General features: G+C 44.4%; 1 pseudogene; it reads left to right on the top strand.

The window, feature by feature from the left end:
• The first annotated feature begins 3,832 nt into the window (after nucleotides 1-3,832).
• LOC116574102 lies at nucleotides 3,833-4,361 on the top strand (annotated as a pseudogene).
• Nucleotides 4,362-14,635: the final 10,274 nt, after the last annotated feature.

Genomic DNA, 14,635 nt, shown 5'->3' with positions numbered 1-14,635 from the left:
GGAATTAGTGAGCGCAAAGTTGCATTGCATGTTTGGAAAATGCCAAATAGACTGGTTTTTGGGGAGAACATGTGATGCAAAAAGAATATAAAATCACTTTATGGCCAGACTTGTGTGGTTACCAAGCTAAGAAATATGGTCTTTATGGGAAAGGCAGTGGGGCGCTACTGAAATTGAGAGCATGTGCTCTCCAAAGTTATATCTCCCACCACAGGTAGGATGGCTTGGAGAAGAGGGGACTGGAGTAGAGCTGTCGGCTAAGACACTAGATGTGTCCCATGTTTAAAATCCTCTACTGTTAGGGGTGCCCAGCTGGCTTAGTCCGTGGAGCACATGACTTTACATCCTGGGGTTGTGAGTCCAGCCCTATGTTGAGGGTAGAGATTACATTAAAAAAAATGTTTTACTGTTACGATTTCACTATTATTATTATTATTATTATTACTGTCATGACCACTTATTAGATACCTACCATGTGCCAGGCACTAGTCAAGACTTGTGGATACACAAATGATCAAGACAGAAGGTAATGGAGTGTATAATCTCATTGGACTTGTCAGATAATAAGCAGAGTAAGGAGGGAAATTTCAGATTTACAAATTCTATTAAGAAAATAGAGTATCTTTTCCTTTCCACGATCAGGTTTGGGTAGGGGTAGGTTATTTGGAACAGCCCTCCCACTGAAAATCACTAAAAATGCTATGTAAATTACATTAAAAACACACACATACACCTTAAAGGCTCAGATACAATAATAAGGAATTTACTAGGTTGAGATCACCGGGGTGGGGGGTGGGTGGATGGTAGGAGGCCAGAGAGTTAAGTGAGTCCTGAGCTGCTTTTGTCCTGAGGATGAAACTAGTCCCAGAGGCCTTGAATTTGGGTTATGATGGACCAGAGGGGTGGGAGGGAAAATCCTTGCACCTGTCCTCACCCTGGGGGACTGGACATAAAGCACCCTAATCACACCAAGTTGGAATTAAACTATGAGCATGAGAGTAAGTCTCCACCAGAAGCAAGCCTTCCCACCCCATGATCTGAGATCTCAACTCTGCCAACACCGTGGAGAACTTAGCTCCTTTCCAAATACATAATTAACTGTTTCTAGAAAGTTCTCCTGAACTATGAAGATCACAGACTATCTGAAATCAATGACCAGAGCTTCAGTTATGCAAATTCTCATACCTATTCAGAGTGCTCTGTGGATAGGTAGAAGAAAAATACACTGGGGACTTGGTTTTGGGTCGAGCCCATAAACTTCGAAGCTGATACTCTGAGCTAACGAGTAAAAACAAAACGGAACAAACTGAAAAGTCAACAACAACTCTTGTTAAATCTGTAAGAGAAGTGAAGACACAGGACAAACCGCACCCCCCTCCCCTACCAAACTGGAAAGACACACAGGCAGATAGTCACAACTTACCAAAGCAGGAAGCTGGGGAACCAGGGCGGGATAGGAAAACCTGAATGGATGAGTTGCTGGAGGCTCAGTGTGGACATATCTGAGAGATTAAAAACTCCAAGGACACCCAGTCATCAGGCGGCCACTTCACTTTGGGTAATTTTAGCTCCTGGTGCTCTATTGGGTTTTCAGTGACTCTCAGCTTAAAAAAAAAAAAAAAAAAAAAAAATCCCTTCATGCTTCTGACAGGAGGAGGGGAAAAGAAACCATTTTGAAACACCCCAGAGCACTGGGTTCTTCTTAACAAGGTCTGCCCTTGGGGGAAATTAGTTAACCAGCCCCTCATCTGCTGTGGTTTTATTAAAGCCTAACTGACCACGAGAAGACAAGTACCCAATGTCAGCCCCCTCTAGCTGTGCTCTCCCACCTAAAGGAGGAGAGAAAAACAGGAAGCCTGGGTGAGGTTCCCGGTCTAAAGGCACACACTCACTAAAAGTCCACTGGAAAATCTATCTTCCTTGGTGTGAAGAGGAGAACAACGGACACTACATTCCCCACTTCCCCCATTCAAGTTTGCAGCAGTCAGGGAATTTGGAAGTTGGGAGAAAGCCTTGATAACTGACAGGATTTGACAGCTAAAGAGTGAACCGTGTGGCCACGCCCCACCATACTGAATGGACTCCGTGAGGTTAAATAATGCAATCCTCCGAAACAATGGGCACCACACCTGGCCTGGAGGTGTGGGGTTGGTGTCCTTCCTTTGGAACCTGATTCCCAACAGCCTGGCTGGTCATCGCAGCATCTGGGAGGTGACCTGGCTGGAGGGTCATTCTGGTCACTCAAGACGAATGTCTCCATACACTTGTTTGCGGCAGAACATTATGACTCCTTCAGCAGAGGCACGGAGAATCAAGGGTCCTGTCAGGTATTTTCCCCTAGCAGGCTGTTAATTACTTAATCAATCAGAAGAGAGAAGGAAGTCAGTAGGCCTATTTTCTGAGAAGCATTTAGTGCATTAAATTATTGCATTAAATTGCAATAAATTAGTGCATTAATTTATTGGCAGCTGACAGAACTACACATTACAAAGGTTTACACTATTTTCTTTTCAAGTTGTCAATAGATAAAAAGCTTTAAAAAACCTGGCTTTTAAATAATAGTACAATCGGGTGGTACTTATTAGATACTTTACACTCACTGAGCTTTAAAAAAAAGTACTAAAAACCATTAAATTCTATAAGGTAAAATCCGCTATGCCTACAGGATGAAAGAAACAGGCTTTTTTAAAAAAAAATTATTTTTATTAACATATAATGTATTATTTGCCCCAAGGGTACAGTTCTGTGAATCGTCAGGCTTACACAATTTACAGCACTCACCATAACACATACCCTCCCCAATGTCTATAACCATACCACCCTCTCCCTAACTTCTTCCCCCTGGTGACCCTCAGTTTGTTTTATGAGATTAAGAGTCCCTTATGGTTTGTCTCCCTCCCAATCCCATCTTGTTTCATTTATTCTTTTCCCACCCCCCAAACCCCCCATGTTGCATCTCCATCTTCCTCATATCAAGGAGATCATATGATAGTTGTCTTTCTCTGATTGACTTATTTCACTAAGGATAATACCTTCCAGTTTTATCCATGTCATTGCAAATGGCAAGACTTCATTTCTTTTGAAGGCTGCATAGTATTCCATTGTGTGTGTGTATATATATATATATATATATATATATATATATATATATCACATCTTCTTTATCCATTCATCTGTTGATGGACATCAAGATTCTTTCTGTAATTTGGCTATTGCGGACACTACTGCTCTAAACATTCGGGTGCATGTGCCCCTTCAGATCACTACATTTGTATCTTTAGGGTAAATACTCAGTAGTGTGATTGTTGGGTTGTAGGGTAGCTCTATTTTCAACTTTTTGAGGAACCTCCATGCTGTTTTCCAGAGTGGCTGCACCAGCTTGCATCCCCACCAACAGAGAAGGTGGGCTCCATATGACCCTGTAGGAGACCCTGTAGAAGACCCTGTAGAAGACCCTGTCTTCCTCACAACACCTTCAGCATTCTTCCTTGTAATCATTGGTTTAAGGTTCTTCCCCCATCCCAGAATTATGGTGGACTCATTTACAATCGCATACGCAGAGCCAAGCACAGTACACATTATGTGTTTAGTAAACATTGGTTGGACCGAAGAATGGAAAGACTACACATGAAGAAAAGGAAACAGTCAAAGGAAACAAGTTTGTTTGGGGCAAAAGATAGTTTGGCAAAGCCTTATTTGGGGGGAAATGTTCTGACACAATCCCTACTCTTCTTAATTTAGCATCTTTAGGAAGTTGGAAATGATCGATTCTGGGGGCATACCTGAAGTCCTCTCAGTGCAGCCACTAACTCACAAGTTCATAGAACAAAACTTGCTCCAAGACTGAAGATCTCCTGGTGGCCTCCCTCTTTCTCTTCAGGTCCCAGGCACTTTGGGAGCCTTGGATTTTAGTGCACACATGGCCAAGTTCGAGAACCACACCACGCACAACCAGTCCCGAAAATGGCACAGAAAGCATCGAGAAACCCCAGTCACAAAGATATGAATCTCTTAGGGGTGGACCCCAAGGTCCTGAGGAATATGCACTATCAAGGCTATCCAGGCTGTTCTACAGCCCAAGGAGATCAGGCCTAAGATCCCACAGTGTCATTCATAAACTCAGTCTCCTTACCTACACTGCCCACCCCAAACTCCGGAAATGTGCTCTTGTGTGCATCACCATGGTCTCAGGCTCTCCAGCAAAGTCCAAGCGCAAGGCTCAAACCATGGTCCAGCCTGTGGCTCTGGCACCAGCTCCAGCTCCAGCTCCAGCTGAGGCTCCCAAATCTGCCCATTTCTCCACGAAGACTCTAGAGCAGAGGCCTCTGTCTGCCAGTGTGAGGACGGGAGGACTGGTGTGATCATGGGCTGCTATGTGGGGCTTGTGTCCTCTGCTATATGTAATGGTCAGCCTCAGGCAGCATTTTTAAAAATAAAAAAATTAATGAATGCCTGGGTGGCTAAGTCAGTTAAGTGTATGCCTTCAGCTAAGGTCATGATCCCAGGGTCCTGGGACTGAGTCCTGCATCAGGCTCCCTGCTCAGAGGGTAACCTGCTTCTCCTTCTGGCTGCTGCACCCCCTTATGTGTGCTCTTGCTCGCTCTCTGACAAATAAATAAATAAAATGTTTTTTAAAAATGTGGGGTTTTTTGGGAAGACTCCTATTGGGAGGCAGCAAGGATGTTTTCTGATCACTTTAATCAGGGCCACACCCTCCTTCCTCTGGGAAAATGCCACACTATGCAGTGTTTTTTGTTTTAACTAAACCATGTTTGTGTATTTAGAGTATTTATTTTTTTCCTGGTGTTTTCCTCCTAGAGAAAGAGGGTGCTAAAAAGTTCTCTGGTCTGTCCCTTTACTTCCACCTACTAGCAGCTCATCAAATCTAAAAAGGTGGGGTGCCTGGGTGGCTCAGTGGGTTAAAGCCTCTGCCTTCGGCTCAGATCATGATCCCAGGGTTCTGGGATCAAGCCCCGCATCAGGCTCTCTGCTTGGCGGGGAGCCTGCTTCCTCCTCTCTCTCTCTCTGCCTGCCTCTCTGCCTACTTGTGATCTCTGTCTGTCAAATAAATAAGTAAAATATTTAAAAAAAAAATCTAAAAAGGCAAAAAAGGCTTTCAATGACTATAATGGATTTGGATTCCTGAGGTAACATGCAAGGTCAGACTCATTTATGGGCAGAACTATGCTAGAAAGTCTTTTAAGTTGCCCATAAATGATAGCAGTCTATTCTCTTAGCCTAGCAGCCAGTCTTGCCTCCAGCCTTGGAAGGGATCACCATGACTTCACTTGACACGAGAAGGCACGGTTGCTGTATGCTTGCGGTCCATGACGTAAACTCACACTGAAGAAAAGCACTCACATCTTCCAAGGGTCACAGCAAATGAGAGTGAGAGCACTGTGTTTGCGGTCACTCAGCGACAGGCAGAATCGCTAGGACTCCCCGTATTTGCCACCCTCCCCCTCCCTCCCGGAGCAAATATGTTCTCTCTCCTAGGAGCTGTCACTGTGGGGCCCGGGGACACAACGGCACTGTCCTCATCCTTGAAGGGTCCACAGCCTAGTGAGGGTCACAGCTGTGACCCAAGCTTTATATTACAACAAGAGGAAATGCAAAGAGAGACATGCTAAAATAGTTATGGGTACATAACGGTGGCCACGACTGGCTGAGTGGGGGACCCCTGGGAGGAGTCCCTGGGAGGGCTGTGCTGGAGACATGACACTGGACCTGCATCTCAAGTGTTGACTGTGAATTCACTAGGTCCAGAAGAGGAGGAAAGCCTGTGGAGGGAGGCCTGGAAGGGCATTATCCCAAGCATAGCAGGAGGTGGAGGGAAGAGCGAGCAAGGCAGAAGATGAAGTTGGTGTAGAAGCTGGAGGCCAGACTTGACTTTGTACTGGCATATTCTAGGAGTCAAATAGTCCAGGACTTAAATAGTTAACTCCACTCTGTATATCAGCCAGAGGACCAAATGGTCTTGAGTCTTACCTTACCTTCTCTTTCTACATGGGGGGCTCCCAGAAGTGAATGAAAAAGACCAAACTAAAGGTGTGTTTTCCAGACCCAACTCCCAGTGAAGCCACCTTTGGATTGAGTAATTGGCCACTGGAGTCAGCTTTGCAGCGTTCCCGTCCCTTTGATCGCTCTTCTTCTTCAGGAACCTTGGTTTGGAGTAAGAAGCATAGCCGTGGTCTTGACCTTTGAAAACATGGAAGTCTCTATTTCTATTTTTCACACCCACACCCCAGCCATCGCCACCCAGGAGGAGTGAGGGTTTTGTGTTCCATACAGTTCAAGATGTGGGAACTTAATCTAGGTTCACATGTGATCTCCAACCAATAGCGATTTGGCAAGATCTCAGGAGGAAAAGAAATTTGTATTCTAAGTTATGGCTAATTGTTCCCGTATTATTTTGCACTTCCTTATTACAGGAGCTGTAAGCATGCTTGAGGCAAGATACAGCATGAGTTAAAGTGAGGTGTTAAAACAAAGCGTGCTTGTTCCATTTACAAGAAAGGTGAAGACTGTGGATTGATAAAGGGAAGGGAGTAACCAGCTAAATGAGCAACTTTTTAATTCTAAGAATGTTACAGAAAACTCTGGTAATACCATGACCTGCAAAATTAACCCTTCACTTTGCTTAACACACAGTCGAGCCTTGTGAAAAGTCAAATGCTATAAACAATTTTCTGTTAGAGGCAAACTCCTGCATTCCCAGGCAAAAGCTCTGAGAATGTTAAATCTTTGGGAAATATACAGAGAGAGCAGGGGAAGAGTAAGCCAAAATGCCACCCCCACCTAATAGTTTTTAAACAAGATTCAGGAAGAGGTCTCGAAGTAAAGTGTTCAAAACATCTGGTTCTTATTTGAAATTTAATTAGAAATGTATCTTAATATATAAGGAATTTTAAAAGCTGAGAGGAAGAACATTTCTGGGTGACTAAATATTTGAGATGATGTCACAATAATGGCATGAAGAGGAATACCAAAGGCTCTTTAGAAGATTTTGAGAAATTCTTTTCCTTATGTCATGTTACTATTTTTAGGAAAAGTCATTTTGAAATCAAATAAGAGAATGAGACTTTATCAAATATAATTAGGAATCAAGGGATTCCTGAACTTAAATGTTATAAAGAGAAAGGTTAGTTTGATGAGATAGTGTTTCAAAATGCTAGTTAATTATAAAATAAGTGTTTTGTCTATTTTTCCCATTCCTGGCCCTTCTCTACTCCTGTTTGTTTTTATTTGGTTCATTTTCTGCTCTGGGAATAATGAAGAGAGAGGAGCTTGTATTGAAATTGAACTAAAAAAGTAAAATAAATGACCACTATCTGGTTCCTTGTTCCAGATCACTTACCTATCTCCCCTTGGCCAAATTTCATGTCCTATATCCAGACCTATTACACTGGAACCTCAGGGGGTCAGACCCAGGCATCAGGGGTTTTTTTGTGTTTTGTTGTTGTTGTTGTTGTTTGTTTGTTTGGTAAGCTCCGCAGGTGATACTAAAATGCAGCCAAGCTTGGGAACCACTGTCCTCGATGATATAACCTCATGAGTGAGGGACTCCCTGGAGGTCTCCACACCAATAACCGACACTTTCCAAGGCTTCTTATTCACAGACCAGCAATAGTTAAAAAAGCACTTGGAGGAGCAATATATACTTTGATTGGTCAAGATAATAAGTACAACACTAACCATTTACTATCATGATCAGTTCATGAAGTAGAGGACATTTTCTATCAGGAGAGCAGAAAGAACGTAATCTCAGAGTACTGAACATCTGACATATGTACATATACACATACTTATGTATATATACAGTTATCATCATGTTCCTTTTTTCCTTTTTACTAAGAAAAATTCTTGGACTGCCTGGTTTTGGAAATGACTTGGTCCTATCTGCAATGCTCCTTCCAAGAATCGGATGCTCATTGAGCATTATTACATGCCAAGCACTTGTCTAATTACTTTACATGTATTAAGTCATTTAATTCCCAAAACTGTAAAAAGTGGGTACTCTTACTATATTTATTTTTCAGATGAAGAAAGAGATCCCAGAGAGGTTAAGCAATTTGCTCTAGGTCACACAGTAAGTGACGGAGTCTGAATTTGAATCCGGGCAATCTGATTTCAGAATCCTGCATTCCCAACTACTGCACATGTAATAGGATGTTCCTGTATTACATTATTCAGCAAATGTTTCTTAAGCAACTACTATGTGCTAGGTGCTGTGATGAACCCCAGGGATCCAGAGATGAAGGGGGTTAAAGTTAGGCCTAGGTGATGTGGGCACACACTTATCTCCCACTTCTTATGTTTCCTAGGAAGGAAATGAAGGAGGAGTCAGGTCACCTTCTCTCTGTCTCCTGCTCACTACTAGGAATACATTATGTGGCTTATCAGATGGTTGGTGATTTGGAAGAAGAAACCCAGTAGGCCAAGCAGTGAGTTTCCTGGTTCTTCTCCCAGGGTGGGGGTAGTTTGCTAGGGTGTGGGGAAAGTCTGGCTAATTCACTGCTTTCCTGGAAGTCCTACTGGCCACTCAGCTCCTGAGGCCAAGAGCCCAGGACCTGCCATAATTGGGCTTGTTGTCACAGCAAAAAAGCTGGGAATGAGAAAAGATATTTCTCCCTATGAAAAATAGTCCAGTAGAATTTAGCTTATACTGGGGAGATCTACACTGAAAACACATGACATGGGAAAAGTTGGGTATCCATGCCAATATTCTCACATTCCCCAGAGTTTTCAAGGCCAAGGGTCTTGTGTACAGTGTACAGGTGCCCAGGGAGGTAGGCCAGGAGGCTAGGGAGCCCAGAGCAGGTGTTCCCAGCACAGATTGTGAGATAGGGTACATGAACTGAGTTCTGGAGGCCCAGGACTTTGAGGGGTAGGGCAGGGGTGGTAGGACGCTCCAGGCAGCGGTGAAGGGAAATGCAGAGGCAGAGGAGGACATGGCATGTCCTTCAGAATGACTGGAGCACAAAGCGTCTGTAGCAGAGGGGTAGGGAGTGAGGCTGGGGGGATAAGCAGGCCTTTTTGTATTTCCCCCTCAAGGCAACGAAAAGTTTCTGAAAGATTTTAAGTGGGGAGTGACATGATTTTATATTTTGGCAAGATTTCTCTAGCAATAGTGTGGAGAACTGGGGCTGGAGGGCCCGCTGGGAGGCTGGGACAATGGTCAGGCAAGAGATGGCGAGATCTTTCAATAAGAACATTGGCTGTGGGGATTGTAGAGAAGAGGGAGATTAAAGGGATCTCAATAGATCATAATGATGGATCAGCTTTGGGGATGGGGGGAAAGGGAAGGCTGATTTCTGGCTTAGTGACTAAGTCCATGTTGGTGCTATTCTCAAGATAGGGATTGTAAGGAGATGGGGGAAGAGGATGGCCAGGTGCATTTTGAAGTGCCTGTGATGGGAGCATTTGTCCTGCTATGGTTGGCCCCTCCATGGTTCATTGAATCGGACACCAGTCCTGCCAGAATGCCACTCTCTTGCCATTGCCAGTGATACCCATGAGATTGCAGGGGCCATCCAGTGCTGTGGTCTGGAATCCATTTTGTTTCTCTTGCTTGCTCAGGGCATTGGCAGAGCCTCAGCTGAGGCTCCAAGGTGAGGTTCTGGCTCCCTTCCCCTGGGAATCACCAGGCACCTCCTGCACGTTCATTCTTCACCCCGCTCAAATCACTCCTGCCATATTCCACAGTAACTGGTTCCACCAGTTTTTCTGAGCATTCTTCTCTTTCCTCCACTCCAACTGAAAGCTTTCTTGATGGAATCACTTAGCCTCCAGGCAAACACGTTCTTCCCTTCCTCGTGCAAGACACCCCATCCCAGCTAAGATGCCGCTAACCCGCTATCTTAAATCATGCTTCCAGCTGGCCTGTCTGTCCTGTGTGGACCCTATTTGGGGTCAGTTCTGCCTGGGGCTGGCAGATTTAGATTAAATATCTCAGCACATCTGCTTTTCTCTGTGGTTTGCCCTGACAGAAGACACACTTTGGTCTTTTAGCAGGAATTTAAGGTAAATAGGGCTATCCTAGGGTCAGCAGTAAGGTTTGGGGCTACACCAGCATGGGGCTAGAGCAACTCCAAGAATCTCCAAATTGCCCCCGGCTCAGATTCAAGTTTGACAGAGAAAGACTCTTCTGTCTTGTTCTCTCTACCCTCCGAGACGTGGCTGAGCCTGTGAGGAGATGAGTGGATTTCTGGCCAGCTGGAGGATCACAGAAAGAGCTAATTTTAGTAGACAATCCAAGAAGTTAAGTTTAGGACTGAATGAGATCTCGAATTTCTTTCTGGACCCAGCAGCTCAGAGGACTTGCCTACCAAACGTGGTTGGTTGATTGCTCTTGGCTGGGACAGTATAAAGGAGGTTGGCAGCCCCAGGACGGTCTTCTGGGAGTCTGGCCACCCAGCTAAATCTTCTGTAACTTCATACTTTCCCATCCATGAACCTTCATTTTGATGTGAATTGGAATTCAGACATGGCTCAATTAGAGTCCGAGCTCTGCTAAAGAAATGGCATTGCTACGTGACAGTGGTCCCAAAGACCCAGACAGATATGGATGACCCAACAGCCAAAATACAGAAAGATGACTTGATCCTCACTGCTTCTCTGGGCCTTTCCTAAGTGAATTGCTCCAACGTAATCACTTTCAACTCCAACCTGTCTTTTCTCCTGCCCCTCTCCAGTTGTGCAATGTCATGGGAAGGGTTCTGGATGGGAAGCCAGGAAGTCTGCTCCTTGGTCTCATTGTGCCCCTTACCAGCAATGCTGCCTGGACAGGTTGCTTAACTTCTCTGGGGTTCAGTTTTCTCAATCTAAAAAATATCAGATTAAAAAAGAGATTAAAAGGGGAGCCTGGGTGGCTCAGTGGGTTAGAGCCTCTGCCTTCAGCTCAGGTCATGATCCCAGGGTCCTGGGATCGAGCCCCACGTCGGGCTCTCTGCTCCGCAGGGAGCCTGCTTCCTCCTCTCTCTCTCTGCCTGCCTCTCTGCCTACTTGTGATTTCTCTCTCTCTGTCAAATAAATAAAATCCTAAAAAAAAAAAAGATTAAAAAAAAGAGAGATTAAAGGAGAAAACATGTGGAAACTCTTGCATTTAGTACAGACCAATAAAATAAGACTTTTCTGTAAACATTGCTTCAAAGCACTGCTGACCATTGTAGATTAATCTAGATGTTTCCTTTTTGGTTAGCATTCTTTATATATTCATGTGGCAAGCAGCTATCGACATCTTCGCACTGCGGTAGTACCATCTTGTTCAATGGGTTTATCTGTGTTTTTCTCTTCCTGGTGTTTTTTGTGATCCCCAGTCCAACCAGAAAGCAGTAAGATGTTCTGTTTTCACTGCCTTTGTATTTGGGAGGTTAGAGCAGAAATGTAGAGAGAATAAAGCTACCCTTGGTTTTGGATTTCAAAATAGACTTGAGGGGTACCTGGGTGGCTCAGTCGGTTAAACATCTGCTTTCAGCTCAGGTCATGGTCTTGGGGTCCTGGAACTGAGCCCCAAATTGTGCTCCCTGGTCAGTGGGGGAGCTTGCTTCTCCCTCTCTCTCTCTGCCTCTCCCCACCCCTGCTCTCTTGCTCTCTCTCTCCATCCTTCTCTTTCTCCAATAAATAAAATATTTAAAAAAATAGATTTTGAGTCTCATAGTGGAGATAAGATAAAAGAGAAAGGTTTTGAGACCAAAAACAGGGTTTTAAAGGGACTTAGGGCATAGAAGTTGTACCATAAACAACATAGTTAGGAGAATGAATGATCAGATGAGAATGGGATTTTGCACTCTCTTGTCATCCAGACCAAATAGGGAGGGCAGAGGAGAAGACATTAGCGGGATGCAGGGTATTGTAGAGGAGAACTTTGCTTCCATATAAGAGGAGACTGATTTGGGGGCAAGTCTCACTCATGGTGGTGGAGTAGAGCAGCAGGAAGATGAAAATGGCAGCCTGGCCAACCTACACGGGGAATGGCTGAGACATCCCCTTGTAAAGCATCCAAAAGTTTACCGTCTTTCCTTCCCCTATTGAGAGGCAGTCAATAAACCTGCAAAGAAGGATTAAGCATGAGCCATATGGATTCAACAACAGACCAGAAGAAACGTGATCATTCCAGCCAATGCCAATGTAGGGAGAGGGAGCATCTTGGCCGATGCCAGAATGGACAGATGATGACAGGGAACTGTTCTGATCCCTTGAAAGGGTAGCATGTTAACATTTTAGAACCTGGACTTACCCCCAGGTGCATGGGCAGGGAGAGAAAACTCAAAATCAATCAAGAATATCTTGACTGAGTTTGTTCTGAAGTGGTTAGGTTCTTACCACCAATGGCATGAGGTTCAAGAAAAAAATCGGTTAAAAAAAAAGTGTGGGGGGTGCCTGGGTGGCTCAAGGGTTAAAGCCTCTGCCTTTGGCTCAGGTCATGGTCCCAGGGTCCTAGGATAGAGCCCTACATCAGTCTCTCTGCTCAACGGAGAGCCTGCTTCCTCCTCTCTCTCTCTGTGTCTGCCTCTCTGCCTACTTGTAATCCCTCTCTGTCAAATAAATACACAAAATCTTTAAAAATAAATAAATAAAAATTAAAAAAGGGGGGGATGTAGTTTTTGCATCTCTGAGTTTCATGGATCAAGATTTGTAACCACTAAAGTACATTGTTTTCTCATCCATGGATGGTTCAAAGCACTTTCCCACATCATCTAAGTCAGGGTTGACCCTCCACTGGCACACACAGGGACAGCCATACCAGTATATGTTCTGAGTGGTTGATGATTTTGCTGTACTAGTTATTAAATATTTTGAAATTACCCTGAAATTGAATGCCTCCTAATGGGCATAGCCACTGTTTTTATAATCAGTATGTCTCATTTCCATTATATTTTCATTCATTTATTCATTCAATAAATATCTAAATTCCTTCCAAATACCAGGAACTATGCTAGCAACTTCATGGTGAAAAGAAAAAAAAAACAGTTTCTGCCATCATGGGCCTTATAGTCTAGTAGTAGATATAATTTAAGAATCCTAAAATAAATGTTAAATAACAACTGTTACCTCAATCAAAACAAACAAACCAAAATTATAACTGTGATGCCTGGTACCTGGAAGAGGGACCTGGTGTTATGAGAATTCATAATTATAGCCAGAGAGGTCACTTTGAGGAGGTTAAGACTGGCTGAGTTTGAAGAAACATAAAGTGTAAACCAGGTAAAGCTGGGGGAGGGAAGAGCTGTAGGGAGTAGGGCATTTCAAGCAAAAGAATAACATATGCAAAGGTCCTGTGGTTTGAGGCAGCATGGTTTATTTGAAGGACTGAAAGGGGCCAGGATGGCTGACACGCTAAGAATAATGTGGAGTGTGGCCCAAGATGAGGCTGGACCTGGTAGATGGTGATAAGGATTAGGATCTGTATCCCCAGGGGGTAAAAAATAAAAAAGGTTTTAAACAACAGGACAGTAGGATAACAAGGGGACTGTGCCCCCCTGAAGCTGACTTTTAGTGTAGACACGCAAATCATTCTGGGAGGTTTTATGACTTTGAAATAGAATAGATTTAGCAGAAGTTGCCTTTGAATTCTGTCTCTTGAGTACTTCTACCACTCCCTTTTCTGATGTCCACCTTTTCCTTTTGCTTCTCCTGGAAAGTTGTGCGTTCATAATGAGTCATCCATACAATAGGGATCGAGCCAGTGACTGTAAAGTTATTTCTCTGGACAGAAATTCCTGGATGTTTGCTACTTGCAAATAAGTCTAGTTGTGGGTATACGCTGGGTCAGTGTGCTTCTCCTGCCCAGCACCCAAACCTCCCTTCTGATCACAGCTCCTTGGTTGTCCTGTGGGGAGCCATTTTACCATTCTCATTCTAGCTGAGAACTGGTGGGGTCAGTTCTGTCTCATCCCTGCTCCCTCCTGCCCCCAGCTCCAGGGCTGAGTATGATCACTCAGGTTGATGAACATAGGCCACTGCATCATGACTGGCCCAGGGACAGTATGAGAGTCAGCTTGGCCCATTACATCCCCTTCCTAGAGCTTCTTCTGAAACAGCGGGGAGAAGAGGCCTCTTTTGGCTGGGACTGCCCCACTGGGGAATGTGGCCACCTTGCAGAGAGGGTCTGAGGGTGAAGCCAATGCAGAAGGAACTTGAGCTGAGAATGAGAGAGAGAGAGAGAGAGAGAGAGAGAATTGCCAGGCCCAAGAACATCTCCTGGAGCCTGAACTTTATAGTGTTAGGGACCAGTTGCCTAGCTGTGGCTCAAATTAGCCAGCTGGTGGCCTTACTGGTGGCCCAGAGGCCCAATCCAAATGATGACACTTGGTCATCATCATTTTTCTTCCTTCCTTCCTTCCTTCCTTCCTTCCTTCCTTTCTTTCTTTCTTTCTTTCTTTCTTTCTTTCTTTCTTTCTTTCTTTCTTTTAAATTTAACAGACAGAGATCACAAGTAGGCAGAGAGACAGGCAGACAGAGAGGAAGAGAAGCAGGCTTCCCGCTGAGCGGAGAGCCTGATGTGAGGCTCGATTCCAGGATTCTGGGATCATGACCTGAGCCAAAGGCAGAGGCTTTAACCCACTGAGCCACCCAGGTGCCCCTTGGTCATCATTTTTCAATGTCTGTTGCACCGCCTGTATCCTGCATCCAG

This window comes from Mustela erminea, chromosome 15 (genome assembly GCF_009829155.1).
Source record: "Mustela erminea isolate mMusErm1 chromosome 15, mMusErm1.Pri, whole genome shotgun sequence".
Taxonomy (NCBI): domain Eukaryota; kingdom Metazoa; phylum Chordata; class Mammalia; order Carnivora; family Mustelidae; genus Mustela; species Mustela erminea.
Note: the sequence above shows the minus strand (reverse complement) of the source record. Positions and strands in the feature narration are given on the sequence as shown.